This window comes from Pelecanus crispus, chromosome 16 (assembly GCF_030463565.1).
Source record: "Pelecanus crispus isolate bPelCri1 chromosome 16, bPelCri1.pri, whole genome shotgun sequence".
Taxonomy (NCBI): domain Eukaryota; kingdom Metazoa; phylum Chordata; class Aves; order Pelecaniformes; family Pelecanidae; genus Pelecanus; species Pelecanus crispus.
In genome coordinates, this window is record NC_134658.1 from 4,542,067 (window position 1) to 4,558,137 (window position 16,071).

The window sequence follows — 16,071 nt, forward strand, 5'->3', positions numbered from 1 at the left end:
GGCTACCTTATTTCTTCCAGAAACAAGAGCTGAAGCTCCGCAACACCTTGTTCGCTGCTGTTTCCCCTACCTGCTATCTCCTTGGACCTTGCAGGGTTTGTCTTAAGCTACTAACTGGATCAGACTCATCACCCCAAGTCCTTTCCACAGATGATCCCACAACCCAAAACAGCACAGCCAAAGTCTGCTAAGAGAGGCATTTCTGCAGGTGCGCCATGATTAATTGGTGCACGCTTCCATATCACAAAATTAAAAAAAAAAAAAAAAAAAGGACTTCTCAGCTTGGTTGAAATGCAGTATATTAACCTTTGAAACTGGCAGTCATGGATACCAGCTTCAAAAAGATTAATATCAATAGGACAAAATCCCAGAGGATAGCATCACATTGCTGCCAGTTTTTCCGGAGCTTTACAAAATAAGGCATTTTGAGGCTTTATTTAAGGTCATATCTTTCCATGCTCAGTTTATAAAGAAAACCCAAAGTGGTTCAGATTTATAGGCCAAATCCAAGTACTGGAGGAGGGGAGGGGGGGAAATCAGAAGTTGCAGAGGAAAGCTGTGGGTATGGATGGATAGACGGGAGGAGGGGGCAGGAAGCATGCTTCATCTGAACTGTTCCCATTGTCACAGTTAATTGCCGAGAGTCGTCCTCTCTGAAAAAGGTTTGATACTGAAATAAATAATCTAACTCTGTTAGTTCAGCGCATTCTGCAGGTCCACAGAGGCTGTGATTTAAACCGGTGTACATGGTAATCTTGCGAGCAAGAGACGCAGCAACAGCTTTGAGATGCACGCTAGCCAGATCTCACCCCTGCATTCAGCTTTCACCACAGACTGCATCAGAAAGAAGCTAATAATCATTAAGCTGCCATCTTTTATTTCTAATTATTTGTCTCCACAGCAGGGTTCCTCCAACCATCAAGCAAAAGGAAAGCAAGTCTCAAAGGAGTAACTGTTTTGAAGAGGGCTTGCAGCTGCCACCGCATGAATGGCTCTCCAAGAACAGTAGCAACTGCTACAAACTGCCCACAGAGCTAGGAGGAAAGCATCTCTGCTTAGCCTGTTTTTCAATGTTGGTTTTTAGGTCAACTAGAACAGCTTTTCTTATGCAACAAGAGATGCAGAAAGCTCACTTGCTTTTGAGTTTTTGCTTTCATCTAATTAGATGGTAATTCAGAAGGCAGAACTGCTATTTTAAACACCACAATGAGAACTATTTCACTGCCTTACAAAGCATTAAAGTGAAACCACTGAGCTAAGCCAGCCCTAGAACTTGACACCGCGTGGGATTCTGATGGTCTCTTCTGAAGGGGTGGGACACGCGAAAGAGATACCCTGCTACCACGCTGCCAGGAGAGGTGCAAAGCAGAAAATCTCACTGAAAGGTGGAAAAGCAGGAGACCGTATCTGTTCTTCTTCTTTGAGCTGTAGGTGAACGAGAATTAAGGTGAGACCCGAGTTGACAACACAACTGCTGTTCAACGGCTTCACGAAGCAATGCCCTTCTCTAGGTGACCCGTGAATTAAGGGATAGAAAGAAACAATTTCGTGTACAGGTAAACTTTAAGATCACAACACGTGGCTCCCAGCATCACCCATGCCAACGTCTGGACAGACACAGCCCAGCGGCAGCCCGCTAACGGACACACTGCGCTTACCACCTCCTTTGCCACAAAGAAAGCTCTGAACGGCTTTTCAGCCAGCACGCATGACCTCACTTCGGATTTCTTGACAGGCTTCAAATAATGGCAACATATGTTAATCTTAGCTTGAAGGTCAAGAGCACAACCTCAAACATCACTGGCTCCTCTTGCTGCACTTGCATCTTCAGCATTTTTCTTCATGGTTTCCGCCCTCCAGCTTCTCACAGCACATCCCTTTACGGAAGCTGCTGGTGAGTTACTTTTAGGACCGATGCCCAACACTCTTATCAGGCCAGGAGAGGAGATTCACTTACTACAGCTCCTATGCATTTTATGTTTACCTACGAGATAAGCCAGGCTTAAAGATGGAAAGGCAACCTGAGCCTGCCAATTTCTCTGCTGGGTGAAGGTCAGGGCTGTCCCTGATCCAGTGAAACTGTACCACACAACCTTTATCTTTGCCATCGCTAACAAGGTACCACTTAGCTTTCTTGTTTGCTGACCAAGATTAACACCAAGTATTCAGCAAGCAGCAAATTTCATCTCGTATCAGGGTCAAAACCCCAAAAGCCTATAATAAGCAGGACCACTGAAATGCAATTCTCTACTCTCTGTGCAGTACATGAAAGACAACAGACAGCTCACACAGACAAAAGTCGCAGTGAGACTGCTCTGGGGAGAGCAAACCAGGGGTTGTTCAGGTTACCGGCTTTCCCCAAGGAAGAAATTCACCCTTGACCAGAGATTTGTCACACAGCAATAACCAGAAGGGTGACTGTGTCCTGAAGGTCTGCGCACAGCGGAGGAAGACCCCGCTGCCGCTCGCCTGGTCCGGGACAGCCCGGCACAGCTACAGCCGCTGCACTGGTAGAGGCATGCCTCTCGCTAACCCACTCCGACAGTCCCACGAGTGAGCACTCACATTTTGCTCCAAATACGAGCTGCTGGCCAGCACGCTGCCAGCCTGCGTTTCTTGCAGTTACACCTTCTGCGCAGAGGAGTTTTATTCTGCATTCAAATGACTGCTGGGTGTTTGGTGGGGATGGGAGCTCAGCATCTCTGATCAAGGCGGTTTCTCTCGTTAATTAATGATGCTTCTTTTAGAGACTTGGTAGCAAGGAACAGCTCATTCAGAACAGGAGACAGCTGCTCAGCTTCCAAATATAGCGCTTCACTTACTTCTGTGTAAGAACAACAGGTTTATGCTTGGATTTGATTCATCTCTCCTGCCCTCCCTGTGAGGCATTTTATAATAATGCTGAGTTTAAGAATAAAGCAATCTGTTCCCAGCACCTTCCTCTGCTTTCCCTTCAAGTCTTTCATCAGTGACTGGCAGTACACTGAGCGCTCGGGCACGGAGCAGAGCTGCTCTAAACACACTCAGTCCTTTCCGTTACCAGGAGAGAAGAGGGTGTTACTGGGGAAAGGGGGGTAATGGACAGGGAAGGGGAAAGCTTAGCAGGAGGATCCTTTAAATTTAAAAAAAATAAGTCAGTTAAAAACTTCTGAACTTCCCAGAGATAGCAACCTCAATGCAAAGGCACCACTGCCTCCAGAGAACCAGCTTTACCAAGCAGAGACCCCTCTCCTTCCTCCACCCTGAGCAAACATGCCTTTATTTTGAGAGGCACAAACAGCACCTCACAGCCAGGCTCAGGAGCAGGCACCAAACCTCTGCTGGGAAACCACAAGAATCCACCCCGCCAGGACAATCTTCCCTCTGCGCAAAGGCGGATCTCTGTGAACACAAGCTGGAAACCTCAGTGCCCGCTGCACTTCTCCAAGCTGGACACGCATTTCCCCTCCTCTCCTGCCAGAAGGGCCTCAGGCTCCTCTCCGTGCCCTGCGATGCCCTGCGCATCTGCAGGTTTGCAAAGGGGAAGCCAGCCCAGCGCTGCGCTCCAGCCTTCAGAGAGTCCCTTACACAACCACGGCACTGATTGACCATCAACAGCCGTCAGGAGACATCTGGGGAGAAACAGGGAGCATTGCTTTCCACTACCAAAAGCGTTTTCACTTCCCTTTGCTCACTTGCTGGCGCTTAGTGTGCTTTTATTGCCAGGTCAGCGCTCCGCAGCCCAAGCTGGCAAGAAAAACTACTGCTGGGGGCTTTTGCATGTTATAAACCTGGCCTGGAAATTGCTATATGAAGTGCTTTTCAATATCCAAAATCTTCACACACACACACAAACATAAGATAAATCCCACTGTTTGAGAACAATCAGTGCTCTAGAGTTTAAAACGGAATAAACAGGCCAGTTCATTATTTAAGTCCAAGTGATTCATTTCAGCTATTTCCCCTCGCTGATCTAAAGAAGCAGGTACTTACCCAGAGATGAGACAGCCAGGCAAACCACGCAGGCAAGGCACCAAAATCCATCACGGGGCAGTGTATAGAAGAGAAAGGAGAAGAGACACTGGTTAATAAGCAGTTCCACCTAAACATGAAAAACCCCACACACCTGCCAGAAAAACCCCTCAAGCCACAAAGCCAAGTGCTCACACTTGTATTTTAACATGAGCGTGGCAACACAGTTCACATAAGCGAACTTCAGTGTCCGACTCTTCCCAGAACCGAAGGTGGAACCGGACGTTCACATTGAGCCACTTCTTAGAAGTGTAAACACCAAGTGGGGAAGGAAAAAAAAAAAAAAACAAAACCCAACACATCAGCCCCACATTACTTAACGCTGATAATACAGCGAGCGGTGACACAGGCGTCCTCCGGAGCCCCGGCCGGTGCCCGGGCTGGCACGGCACGGGCCAGGCACCGCCGAGCCCTGGGCAGAGCCGGGCTGGAGAAGCGGCGAGCGCCGGTGCAGAGGGACCCATGCGCTTCTGCGTCCGTCCGTCCGTCCGGCTCCTCCGGCCTTACGTAATTTGTCCTGCAAACTTTGCAGGGGATGGACACAGCCCAGCACCTCCAGCCCCAGCTCCGCAGGGCTCCAGCTGAGCCCTCTAGTGGGCTTTAAAAACTCAACAAAACACCCATAGACTTAATTTAATTAACACTCTGCCAGAGGCCTCTAAACCCTAATCCTCTCAACAAAAGGATCATTAACTAAATGAAGAGTTTCAAGAGAGCAATGGTGGTCTCAGCCGCAGCAAGGCCGGCTGTGTGCTCCAGCGGGCACACGCTGGGACACGAGCAGGGTGCCGAAATCCAGCCAGATCCTCGGCCCCCGCTGCAGCCCCACCGAGGGTCCGGGGACCTGCTTGACACGAGCGCACAGCCGAGCGCTGCCAGCACGCAGGGGCAGCCTAGCACGGCGCCGCGCTGCACCGGGCACAGGACCACGCACCTCCTCTACAGCCGTCCTGCCACGCCGGAGGGACGGGCACGAGCCCGCACCCATCCTTCGGCACGCACCGCGATGCTGACAATCTCTATCGGACTGAAACCCTGAACTGCTGAACCAGGAGAGGATTTAGGTGGAGTGCTGGTTGGTTTTAAGTGTTATTATCCACTGATGTCAAGAGCCTGGCAAGCAGGTGAAGAAGAGCTCTCCTTTCAAGAGGCAGCCTCGGTCCTTCAACCAAAGGTTGGGAAAACATCTCCATCTCGGCCAGCCCCGGCAGCACGAACAGCAAGAAGGGTTTTCCTCACTTAAGAGAGCGGGGTGTACGTTGGCAAACGAATTTACAGCATGCAGGGTGCAGTCCAGTAAGGTGCAGCCAGGGAAAAGCCTTGCAAGTCAAAGGTTCCCAGCCCACAAGCTTCACCCCAGTGAGACAGGGACGGAGACCTGGGTTTGCCCTTTGCAGGAGGCTCTCTTGGAAAGCCACCTCCAGCTCCTGAGCCACACAGAGGATCCAGAGCACTGTGGCTCCAAGGAGCACATCCACGAGACTACTCATTAGTATGGTGAACAGGAGCAGAAGAGAGCTTAATTACAGGGCAGGGATCATTCCCTCTGGGTTTGATGTCAGCGGCAGCCTCGGCGGGGCCGCGCTGCCCCACGGGACAGGCGTTCCTCGACAGAGCCCGCAGCAAGCGCTGCCTTTGCCCATGCCACGTGCAGAGCCTGTGGTCAGCAGGATCCTGGCTGGGGCTCTTGCGATGAGCTGCAGAGCCTCAGGCTCGCAAACGTGAGAACCCAAAACGAGGAAGACTTTAGGCATTGCTCGCAAAAAAGCCTCTCTTGGTCAGCAGCAGCCTGCGCAGGTCTCTGGAGACGCTACTGCATCCCACCCATAGGTACTGGTCCCCTGGTTTTGGTGCTGCACGCGAGCACCCCTGTCCCGAGGAACTCCGTCTCATCAGCAGCTTCTGAAGCTCAAATCTGAGCTCCAGCCATGGTGTTCACCAGGGCAGAGACTGCAGTGGCGGCTGCTGGGGCGGGTTCATACCCCAGAGGCTGCCACAACCTGGGGCAGGGCTTTTAGCGTGGCCAGGAGGTGCTTTAGCACCCTTCCTCTCCCCAGACCAACACAGCCTCCCCTGGAGGGACCCCAGCCCTCCAGGGCGCCAGCCAAGCGCATCGCAGACCCTCTACGTTTGGGTTTGTACGCTGGCAAGCATTCACAGGGGTCCCCATTTTCAGTAAGTGCCTTTTGCCCCTGCTCTCTCCTTGCAGTTTTTCAGGATGTGCCTCCAGGATAGAGCTGACATGTCGTCAAGGCCTCCTTGCCTTAAGATGCAGGAACAAATGTTCCCAGAGTTAATGAGGCTGTCCTGCTTTGACTCGGGGCAGTTTTCGGCAGACACAGAATAAGCAGTCCTCTCCACATTCACCCCCTGGAATAAATCCCAAGAACTCCCATCTCCCCAGCCCAGGCAAGAACACAGATGGTCGCAGAGATTAAAACGTACAGAGAATTAACCGCCCCATGCAAATGAGCTTCTTCATCCAGCCCAGCGCTGCCAAGGTGGTTTGAGGTACAGCGCTTGGACGTGATCATCACAGTTTGCTGAGCTCCGATAACAGCCTCGTATCGACCAGAACAGGGGGCCAGAAAGCCAAGAAGTTTGAAGCCAGTTTGTAGGGGAGGCAAGACGCAAACTGCCAGAGCCAGGCAGCTGCCGCAACCACGTTTGCCTCCTGCTACAGCAGTGGGGGAAAAACAGGCACCAGGAAAAAGCCTGGCCAGCAGCATGGATCGATTCTGTGCTCGGATATCTTGTGTATTCCCACCGAAAGGCAGCTCGGATGGATCAAACAGCACCGCAACCCCAGCACCAGCCATCTGCAACTCTGGACGCTTCCCGCATGCTTCCCCAATGCCTCCGACTGCCGCTCGCGAGGCACCCATGGGCTGGCAGCGGGCAGCAAGGGAAACCCACACCGGCCCCCGCTGCCTTTCCTAGAAGGGTGAAGCCTTGGCACTCGGCCGAGGCACAGGATCTGACACAGCTCAGCACACCGGGAAGGATCCGACCATCGCACACAGCTGAGCGACCTTCCCGAGAAAGGCAGGGCTTTCCCCAGGCTGCCTCCCAGGGAGGAACTGCACCCCAAACCCATGAGCACATTAGCATCACCAGTGATACGTTTAAACCATACTTCTTTTTTACTCAAACCCAGGGAAAAAATTCTGAAAAGAATGGACTTCTTGCGCTCAATCACATCCCAGCTGCCAGTCGGTATTTTTAAGGGACAGGTCTCAAGCTACACGATGATACAGACGACCACATTTGCTATTAAAAACCTCCACTCGGCATCCAAGGAAATCCCCGAGCAGCGCTGACCCCATCTGCCAGCCCGCGGCGAGGCTCCTCGCAGCCGTGGATTGACTGAGGCCGATCCCGACCGTACGGGAGAGGTTCACCTTCACCTCCACCTCAGACCCAGGCACCCCCGCACAACATCAACACAGACGGAGAAAGTCACGTTACAGCCCAACGTGGCTCAGGGCTGGGCAAGCATCTGCCCTCCCATCACTCCCGTGCTCAGCGTTCAAGTTCATGCAGATGCCGGGAGGCGACGTGGTGCTGTTCCTGTTTGATACAGACCCTCAACGCAGAGAAAGGGCTCCCCTCAAGTTCTGAAGGACCCGCAAACAGCTTACCCCACCTCCAAGGGTATTTGGAGAGCGGATACAGAAACGCAAGCCCTTAAAGGCTGGTGCTGTCTGGCAAGCAGCTACGCCATCGCTGCAATCAGGGGACAGCAACCAAGCAGGGATCAGCTCACGGAGGTCACATCCAGCATGCTAAATGCTGTAATGCATCAGCTGCGTTAACGCCCTGGCTACATTGATGCTGCAAGACATTGGTCCACCCCAGCTCCCACACAGGCCAAGCAGAGCTCAGCACCGACACCGGGTTCCCCAGGCTGCAAACAAGCTCAGAGCTCCCCCGCGTCTCCCACTCCATCGCTGCGATGCGCTGGCTTGTTCGCACCGCCTACAAGATTGCTTTAACACCGCTGCGGTCGGAGCTTGGTCACTCCAAAAACTCCCAGCACACGTCAAGCCTCATACCCCCTTGTTGCTCAAAGCCAGCTCAGGTCAACCGTGGCCAAATGTAATTACCTACATGAAAGGAGCTCGAAGCCGCCTCTAATAAAAGAGGATGCATTCGTGCCGTCAGGCCAGGGTTCCTCCTCCTGTTTTGCTGCTTACCAGGGTGCCAAAACTTGCCTCACATTAAGCGGACCAGCAAGAACTTAATCTCATTCCTTGCTACCAAAACAGGCTTTCCCAGGAACGGCAGGGGAAGGCGGGTTTCTTAGTCACCTATTTAGGAAGAGGAGCAGGGAACATTTTAACGGGATTCATTCATTTAATTGAATAGCGCACAGGGCGTCAGCGGCTTTAGTTGTGCTGGCAGAAGGCTTTGGGATGAGCAAACGGAGGAGCGAGGGCAGGCCCTACACCCCAAAACGCTTCCCAGGGGCCAGGCAACACGCCGCTGGTGAGCCCACGGGCCGGTGTGGGGCTGGGGTGGCTCCCGACAGCCTCAGCATCCTCCCGGGTGCGATCTCCCAGCTGCCTTCAAATCGCCAAGCTGCAGGACGCAGCAGCAGACAACTCTAGCTAAGAGGCACCGCAACATAAAGACGACCCAAGCCCCCTTCCAGCCTCTCCTCCTAAAATCTGCAAGCGAGAGGCAGCTTTAGCGCCTTCCCAGAGCAGCAGGGCCCAACACGCGAGGCTCAGAGAACACAAAGCCGTTCTGACCCAGTGTTTTCTGCCCCCGAGCAGACACTCGGGCCGGGAGCCCAGATGGTGCCTGCGTGTGCACTGCCCACGGCGCCCCGTGCCTGCACGTCTGATATTTCAGGATTTTCTTGGGGGGCATCAGGAGAGAACTAGAGACAAACCATGCTAATTGGATAGACGAAGAGTCCTCTGCAGCCCTATAAAGCTGCGAGCAGCTGCTCAAAACCTCTTGTGAACCACAAAAATGGTTTCATCTAAGGAGCAGGCGTGGATTAAACGCCACGAACGCCCTTTTCTTCTCTCTGTGCAAAGTGCATTTTTTCCCCGTTGCGGTCCCAAAACAAAAACCAGACCCGCCGATCAAACCAGGAAATTCAGCAAACTTTGAGCACCAACAATAGCAGGAGGATTTTCCAGACCTTCAAGCTTGTTTTGCAAGTCCCAGATTATGTAAAGCACCGCTCTGCCATTGTCGGGGAAGCCGCGCTGCCTGCTCGGTGCCGGAGCCAGCTGGCACCGCGCTGCCCTCCTGGCAGTGCCCGTACCTAGCAAAGGCAGCGGGGTCTTGTGCAACGCCGCCAATTCCTTCCCAGACACCTTCCACTGCAGCTATTGCCATGCGGCAGCAACTGCCTTTCATTTTACACCTAATTGGTACGTGATTAATCATCTCCCAGGGTCTGGGGTTGTTTTCCAGACTACCATCCTGCCCAGGCGATAGGCACTAACCCAGCTGCCTGGAGAAGTCTCCTTTGTGTCTACCGGGCGGCTTCACCGTGCCGGCGTGGCTGTGTCCGGCGGTGAAGTATCCCTCCCGTCGCTTAACTAATCCTTGGCCTTTCTGCCCGTTGGGATACGCCGGAGGGGTGAAGCGGTTATCGCTGCGCACACACCCTCCGGGAAAACGATCTGACCAGCTGAACTCATTCCGCATTCAGTGTCCAGCTGGAAAAACCCTGTCAGCACCCCCGGGGCAGGCAGGGTGGGAGCCGGCATCCCTGGTGCCCGGCTCCACGCATGATCCGTGCGTGTCCCCTGGCAATGGCCTCGCGCACGGTCCCGGTGCATTTGCCTAATTAAGACCTAATGAAGTGGGGAGATGTATTGTGGGCCTGGCAGGGGAGCAGATGCGCCCCCTGAACGCGGCCGCCGCGGGGGGAAGCCCGCTGCTGTCTCCAGGGTGAATCAGCAGGAAAAGCTCAGGCCGGGATGCTCAGCCCTGCAAATTCAAGACCCCGCTGCTCCGTCAGAGCCAGGGAAAGAAAAATGCTCTGTTCATCAGCAACCTCTAGTGGGGAGAAGCACGCAGACGGGCCGGCCGCGTCGGTGGAACCCCACCAGCCCGGGGCACGCAGCCCCACCGAGCCCACCCTGCCTGTCCCCACCAGCCCAGCCGGGCACGGCTCAGCACGGCCCCGGTGCTCACAGCGTAAGGGACCCCGAGAGCCGTGAACCGAGCCACGAACCGAGCCACGAACCGAGCCACGAACCGAGCCGCCACGGCCTCAGCGGAGCGCCCAGTGTGCAAGACCACTCAGAGGGGTCATCCCCACGCACCGGCCGCGGTCCCACACCCAGTGCTGGTCCCGGGCCAAGCACGGAGAGCCGGCTGCAGCATCTCCCCACGAAGCCTGACTCAGAGCCTCACACAAATCACTAGGTGAAGAAAAAAAATGCGTAAAAGGGACAACCAAAACATCCAAATCCTTCCTGGGCAGCTCATGCAAAGAGAAATCTCCAGGCTGACGGTGGGTGAGTCCACCCCCCCCACCCAAATCACACCTCAGGCAGCTCCCACACCTCCAGCCCGCAGCATCCAGCGTGGCCAAGAGCCAATTCCGACCCCAACCTTCCAGCCACCGTGGCCTTGAGCCTCCTCCCGCAGCTGGGAACACGCACAAAGGCAAAACGCTGCTCGGCGCAGCAAGGACGGTGTCTGCCCTCCGAGGTAGGGACCGTCTGCAGCCCGCTCTCCTCCCCAGGGAACGGCTGCGGATGGAGCTCAGAAAAAGCTTCGTTATCTATTAAATTAGTGACATATCTTCAAAGTCCCTTGCTCAGAGAACGGCTGATGTTCTGCTTACCCTCCGAGCGACCTTCACCCACCGGCGGCTCCGAAAGGACCACGCCGGCCCGGGGGGGGACACGCGGTGCGGAGAGATGCGGCTGCAGGCAATTCCAGCAGCTGCCAGGCTGCGCGCCGGGAGGAGAGCGCCTCGTCAGAGCAGCACCGCCGCGGATGAGAAGGCACTTTCTCTCCTCGGCAGGGTTTCAAACCCTCTCGAGAAGGCCTGAAGTTCCTCTTAAGCGCGAGGCAAAGCCGGGCAAGGGGATGGGGAAGGCCCCCGCCGCCCGCAAAACAGCTTGAGCACGACCACGGGGAAGCAGCTTGATGCACGGAGGAACTTTTTGCTGCCGCTGACTCGCCGTTACCATCACGACACGCAGAAGCGGCACGTGCCCCGCTTTGGGCGAGAAACAGGAGGGGCTGCCGGCACCGCGACGAGCTGGGGGAGACCCACGGCTATGCACGCCCCCGCGCCCCGAGAGGAGCCAGCCCACGGCCGCGCACCCGGGGGGGACACAAACTGCTCCACAAGTTTCGGCTGCCTCCTTTCGGGGACGGGCACGGCGTAGCCGCATCACCCACGGGCACGTTTAGCACGAGCAGGGCAATGGCTGCGGAGGAAGGATTAAGCCGAACAGGGAACCTCAGTCCCTCGTCACCCGAGGCTCTGGCGCGGGTGCAAGTTACTCCCACGGACTAACCGGGTTACTCCGGCAGAAAGAGGATGCCGAGGGGAGCGCGCGCTGCTGCCGGCAGCCCTGACCCTGGCTCTCCCGGAGCTGCATCCGCGCCTTCATTAAATCCTTAGGAAGGGAGCAGCAGAGGGACGGAGACGGTTTTGGGGTGCGCCTTCCAGAACCTAACTTGCTCCCGCGCCCCAAGGCAGCTCCTCTCCCGCAGGGCAGCAGAGATTTCCTCGCACCGTCGGCCTTCCCCATCCCGGCCGTTTGCTCCGGCTCGCCCGGTCCCGCTGCCGGGCAGTCGCAGAGCACGCGTGCCGGTGCCGGGGGGGGCGTCGGTGCCCCCCGCGCCGAACCACGGCCCCGCGCAGCCTGACCTCGCGCAGGGCGTGCGTCGCCCGACGTCAGCCCCTGCCCACCCGAGCCAGCGGGGCTGGCCAGCGGCCTTGGCAGAGACCCCGCTGCAGGCAGCGGCCAACGCCGCCCGGCCCCAGCCTTCAGCCCCTTCAGCTGCGGACCCCACGGAGGACGGGGCACCCCAACACCCGCTCCCGCCAACCGCGGAGCAAATGTTGATTCTTCCCACGCGGGAGCCTCGGCGTAAGTCAATCCTGGGGCGAGGAGGCGGCTGCCGGCAGTGCTGAGCCAAGGCACACCCCTCCGTTGCAACACAGCCCTAAAGATAGCCGCTGCCCCCGGCGACTCCGGCCAGCGGCTCGGACCCCGCGGCACCTGCCGAGCCCACTGGGAAGCGGGGAATGCAGAAGCCCCCAGTGCAGCCTGCGGCACAGACCAGCGAGCAGGTTCAGCGACCCCTCGTCCCGCTACGGCTGCAGGAAGGCGAAATTTGGGAAAGGAAGAGATTGCCGGGGACGCCAAGTCCCTCCGCGTGCTCCTCTGGTTGCAACATCAGCGCAAGCTCCCCCGTCTAAAAGGGGATGTGGCGAGATGAGCGTCCCGCTCCCGCATTTGCGCGGGAGGAACGGCACGGAGAGTTGGTGGCGAGGTTTTAGCGCTGCCCGGTTGAGCGCGGCATCGATCCGCACCGGCACAGGCATCGACGGGAGGAGGAGGCTCCCGGTGCTCCGCAGCTCGGCCGCTGCTGCTGCTTCGGGAACCGTCTCGGCGGACGCAGCCGGCGCCTTGGAGAGGGGGGAGAGAGCGCGGGCGCCCCAAAGCCCAGGGCTGAGGCTGCGGCTCCGGCACAAGCCCAGCGAGCGGCAAACGCCGCCGGGAAGCGGGAGCCGGACCCAGACGCCCCGGCGGGAGCCACAGGGAGGGGCGCCCGGTGCCGCTGCCGCGGGGTGCAGGGGGGACACGGCTCCCCGAGCCTGCTCCCACCTCCCCCCCTCGGCTGCGCCAGCGGGAACAACCCCGGGGGGGGACCCCCGACCCGGCGGCCGGCATCCCCCGCGGGGCCGGGCCCCCCGAGCCCCAGCACCCCCGGGGCCGGAGCCCGCTGCGGGTCGTCCCCCCCCCCGCAGCCTCCCCTTCGGCCCCGCGCAGCCCCGGCCCCTCGGGGGGCCCCGCCACGGCCCCGGTGCCCCCCAGCCCGGCCCCACCGGGGGTCCCCCAGCCCAGGGCGCCCCACGCCCCCCCCCCGCGGTGCCTCCCCCAGCCCAGGGCGCCCCGCGGCTCCCCACGACCCCCGCGCCCGCTCTCCGGGGTCCCCGCACCCAGCCCGACCCCCCCCCCCCCCCGAGCACCCCCACTCGCTTGCCCCGACCGGCCCCCGCCCCCCAGCCCCCGGGCCCCCAGCCCGCCCCCCCCGCTCACCCGGGCCGGGGCCGCGGCTCCGCTCCGCGCCGCCTCCACCTGCACCGCAGGCCCCGCCCCCCCCGACGTCAGCGGCGCGCCCCGCCCACCCCGCGCCGCCGGCCGCGCCCACTGGCTGCCGCCGCCGCCCGTCAGCGCCGCCGAGGGGGCGGGGCCGGGGCCGTGACGCAGCGCTGCAGTGGGCGGGGCGGGCAGGTGGCAGCGTGGCGTCATGGGGCGCGAAGGGGCGGGGCGAGGGGATCCCCCCCCCTCCGCGCGGGGGGGCGCGTGACCTCACCGCTGGCCTCCCAGCGCCGCCGTGACGTCACCACCCCATATAAGGAGAAAGCGGCCCCGAGGTACCCCCGGGCCGGGGTCCCCGCTGGCACCGCGGCAGCGCCCAGATCCCCCCCAGATCCCCCCCCACCGCGCGGCACCGGGGCGCCCCAGCTCGCCCTTTCCCTCCCTCCCCTTTTTTCCCTGTTTTTGGGGAAAATCCCGGCCCTGCCCGCGCCGCAGCAGCCGGGGGCTCGCCGGGGGGGCCCGGGGACGACGCTGCCCCGCGCGCGGCATGGCCGGGGCCGATAAGGGCGGCGGGGCCGGAGCCACCCCTGCTCCTCGCCGGGGTCCCCAAACGCCCACCCTTATCCCGGGCCAGCGCCGGGCCACGCCCGGGCTATCGGTGCCGCGCAGGCGGCAGCTGCGGGCGATAACGGGGCAGCGGGGCTCCCCCTGTGGAGGGGGCGGTGGGCTGGAACCCCTCCCCTGCGCCCAGGGCCTCGCTGCCCTCCCGGCCGGCCAGGCCGCGGTGGTGGCCCTGGGGTGGTGGTGGTGGCCCTGGGGTGGTGGTGGTGGTCCTACCATGGCAGCGGTGGTGGCCCTGCAGCAGTGGTGGTGGCCCTGTGGCGTGGCAGTGGTGGCCCTGTCATGGCAGTGGTGGCCCTGCAGTGGTAGTGATGACCCTACCATGGCAGTGGTGGCCCTGTCATGGCAGTGGTGGCCCTGCCACAGTGGTGGTGGCCCTGCAGTGGCAGTGATGACCCTACCATGGCAGTGGTGGCCCTACCATGGTGGTGGTGGCGGCCCTGCTGCAGCGGTGGTGGCCCTGCAGCAGCAGTAGTGGCCCTGCAGTGGTGGTGGCCCTGTGGCAGTGGTGGTGGCCCTGCTGTGGCATTGGTGGCCCTGCAACAGCAGTAGTGGCCCTGTGGCAGTGGTGGTGGCCCTGTGGCAGTGGTGGTGGCCCTGTGGCAGGGGCAGTGGTGGCCCTGCCATGGCAGTGGTGGCGGCCCTGCCATAGCAGTGGTGGCCCTGCCATGGCAGTGGTGGCCCCGCAGTGGTGGTGGCCCTGCCATGGCAGTGGTGGCCCTGTGGCCGCGGTGGTGGCCCTGCAGCGGTGGTGGGTGCCGCCCCGGGGCTGTGCTCAGCAGCCGGGTGCCCCCAGGGGCAGGCTGAGGCCCTGCACCCCAGGCACCCAGGGTCCCCCCCCGCCTTGGGGACCCGGTGTCCCCGTGGGGCGCTGCCTGGTGCCACCTAACGGCCACGGCCCTGGGGACGCTGCGAGGGCCGGCACCGCGTCCCCGGGGCTCCCCAGGGAGCGACGGGACGGATCCTGCTCCGGGCTCCAGGCCCCGGCGCTCTGACGGGGGCTCATCGCGCCCTCACCTGCCTCTCCCCAGGGCACCCTGAGGCCTCCCGGGGGGAGGAGGAGGAGGAAGGTTTGGGGAGGAGGAAGAGCCGCCGGCCCCCGCCGCGGTGCCGGGGTGGGAGCGGGGGGAGCCCGCGGCTGATGTGATGAGGGGGATGAGCCCGTAAGCTGTTAAGCCACCGCAAAGCCCCTCGCGCCCCGGCCCCGTTATCGCCGACTCCTGCTCACATCTGCTCCCGGGGTTATTTTTAACCCAGCATTAAGGACTTCTGGGTCCTTAAGCAGGCGGAGGGGGGGCTCCGCTTGTGCCCCCCCCCCAAGCAGGAGCCGCGTTTTGTGGCTGCAGAGGTGCCAGTCAGACACTAACGCCAGCCGCGCTGATATTTGGGAGGGGGAACAGGGACCCCCCGGGGCCCCCCTCCCCTCCCCACCCCGGCATCGGCTTTGCTGAGCGTCCCAGCACTGGTCCCAGCAAGCTGGGGGCACTGGGACAAGGCCGGGGGGGGAACCAGGCAGGAGCCTCGCACAGAGGGATGCTGCCAGGGATATAAAAAATAAAGAGAGATTTATTAGCGTTGAGTAAAGTGCAACCTCAGCGTAGTTTTACACTCGGAAGCCGCGTACACGGCAGGAGAAAAGTTCAGAGCAGACCTGGAGGGCAAGGGGAGAAGAGGCCCCGAGCGAGGTTATGCTGAAAGGATACAAAAACTGTACAAAGGCCTTTAAAAAAAAAAAAAAACAACAAACCAAAACATCATCAGATAAGTTATTTACAGTTCAAACTGATTACAGGTAACAGGAGGCTGAAGGCTCACAAGCTTCCGCAGGCTGAGAGCGGGAAGAGGGGCTGAGCAGGCGTTTCAGCGTCACCGGCGGCTGGGAGGATCCTGCGGCACCGAATTTGGGGTGCGAGTTGGGGTGGGGTGAAGCCTCGGGGCTGCAGCGTGGCCCCGGCTGCTGCCCGGCTGGGACAGGAATTCATCGTGATTTCCAGTGATGGGAAAAGGGCGAAGGCAGGGAAGATTTAAGGAATGAGATCGGGCCTTTACCTGGATGCTTCTGCTAAAATCAGCAGGGACGGAACACGACTGCCGAGCCTTCAGAGATCCCGCGGAGCGGCCGAGGCGTGTGGGAGCGCTGCTGCTGGCTGGGCCAGCTGGGCCGGGGGCTACGGGA

General features: G+C 59.6%; 1 protein-coding gene across 1 annotated transcript in view; it reads right to left on the reverse strand.

Annotated features, from left to right (window-relative positions):
- The window catches only part of EPB41 (erythrocyte membrane protein band 4.1), a 100,488-nt gene extending 87,173 nt beyond the window's left edge, over window positions 1-13,315 (reverse strand). Inside the window, exon 1 of the mRNA XM_075722041.1 lies at window positions 13,272-13,315. The gene's annotated coding sequence lies outside the window, so the exon portion shown is untranslated. The remainder of the gene's footprint in view (window positions 1-13,271) is intronic.
- Between the last annotated feature and the right edge of the window lie 2,756 nt (window positions 13,316-16,071).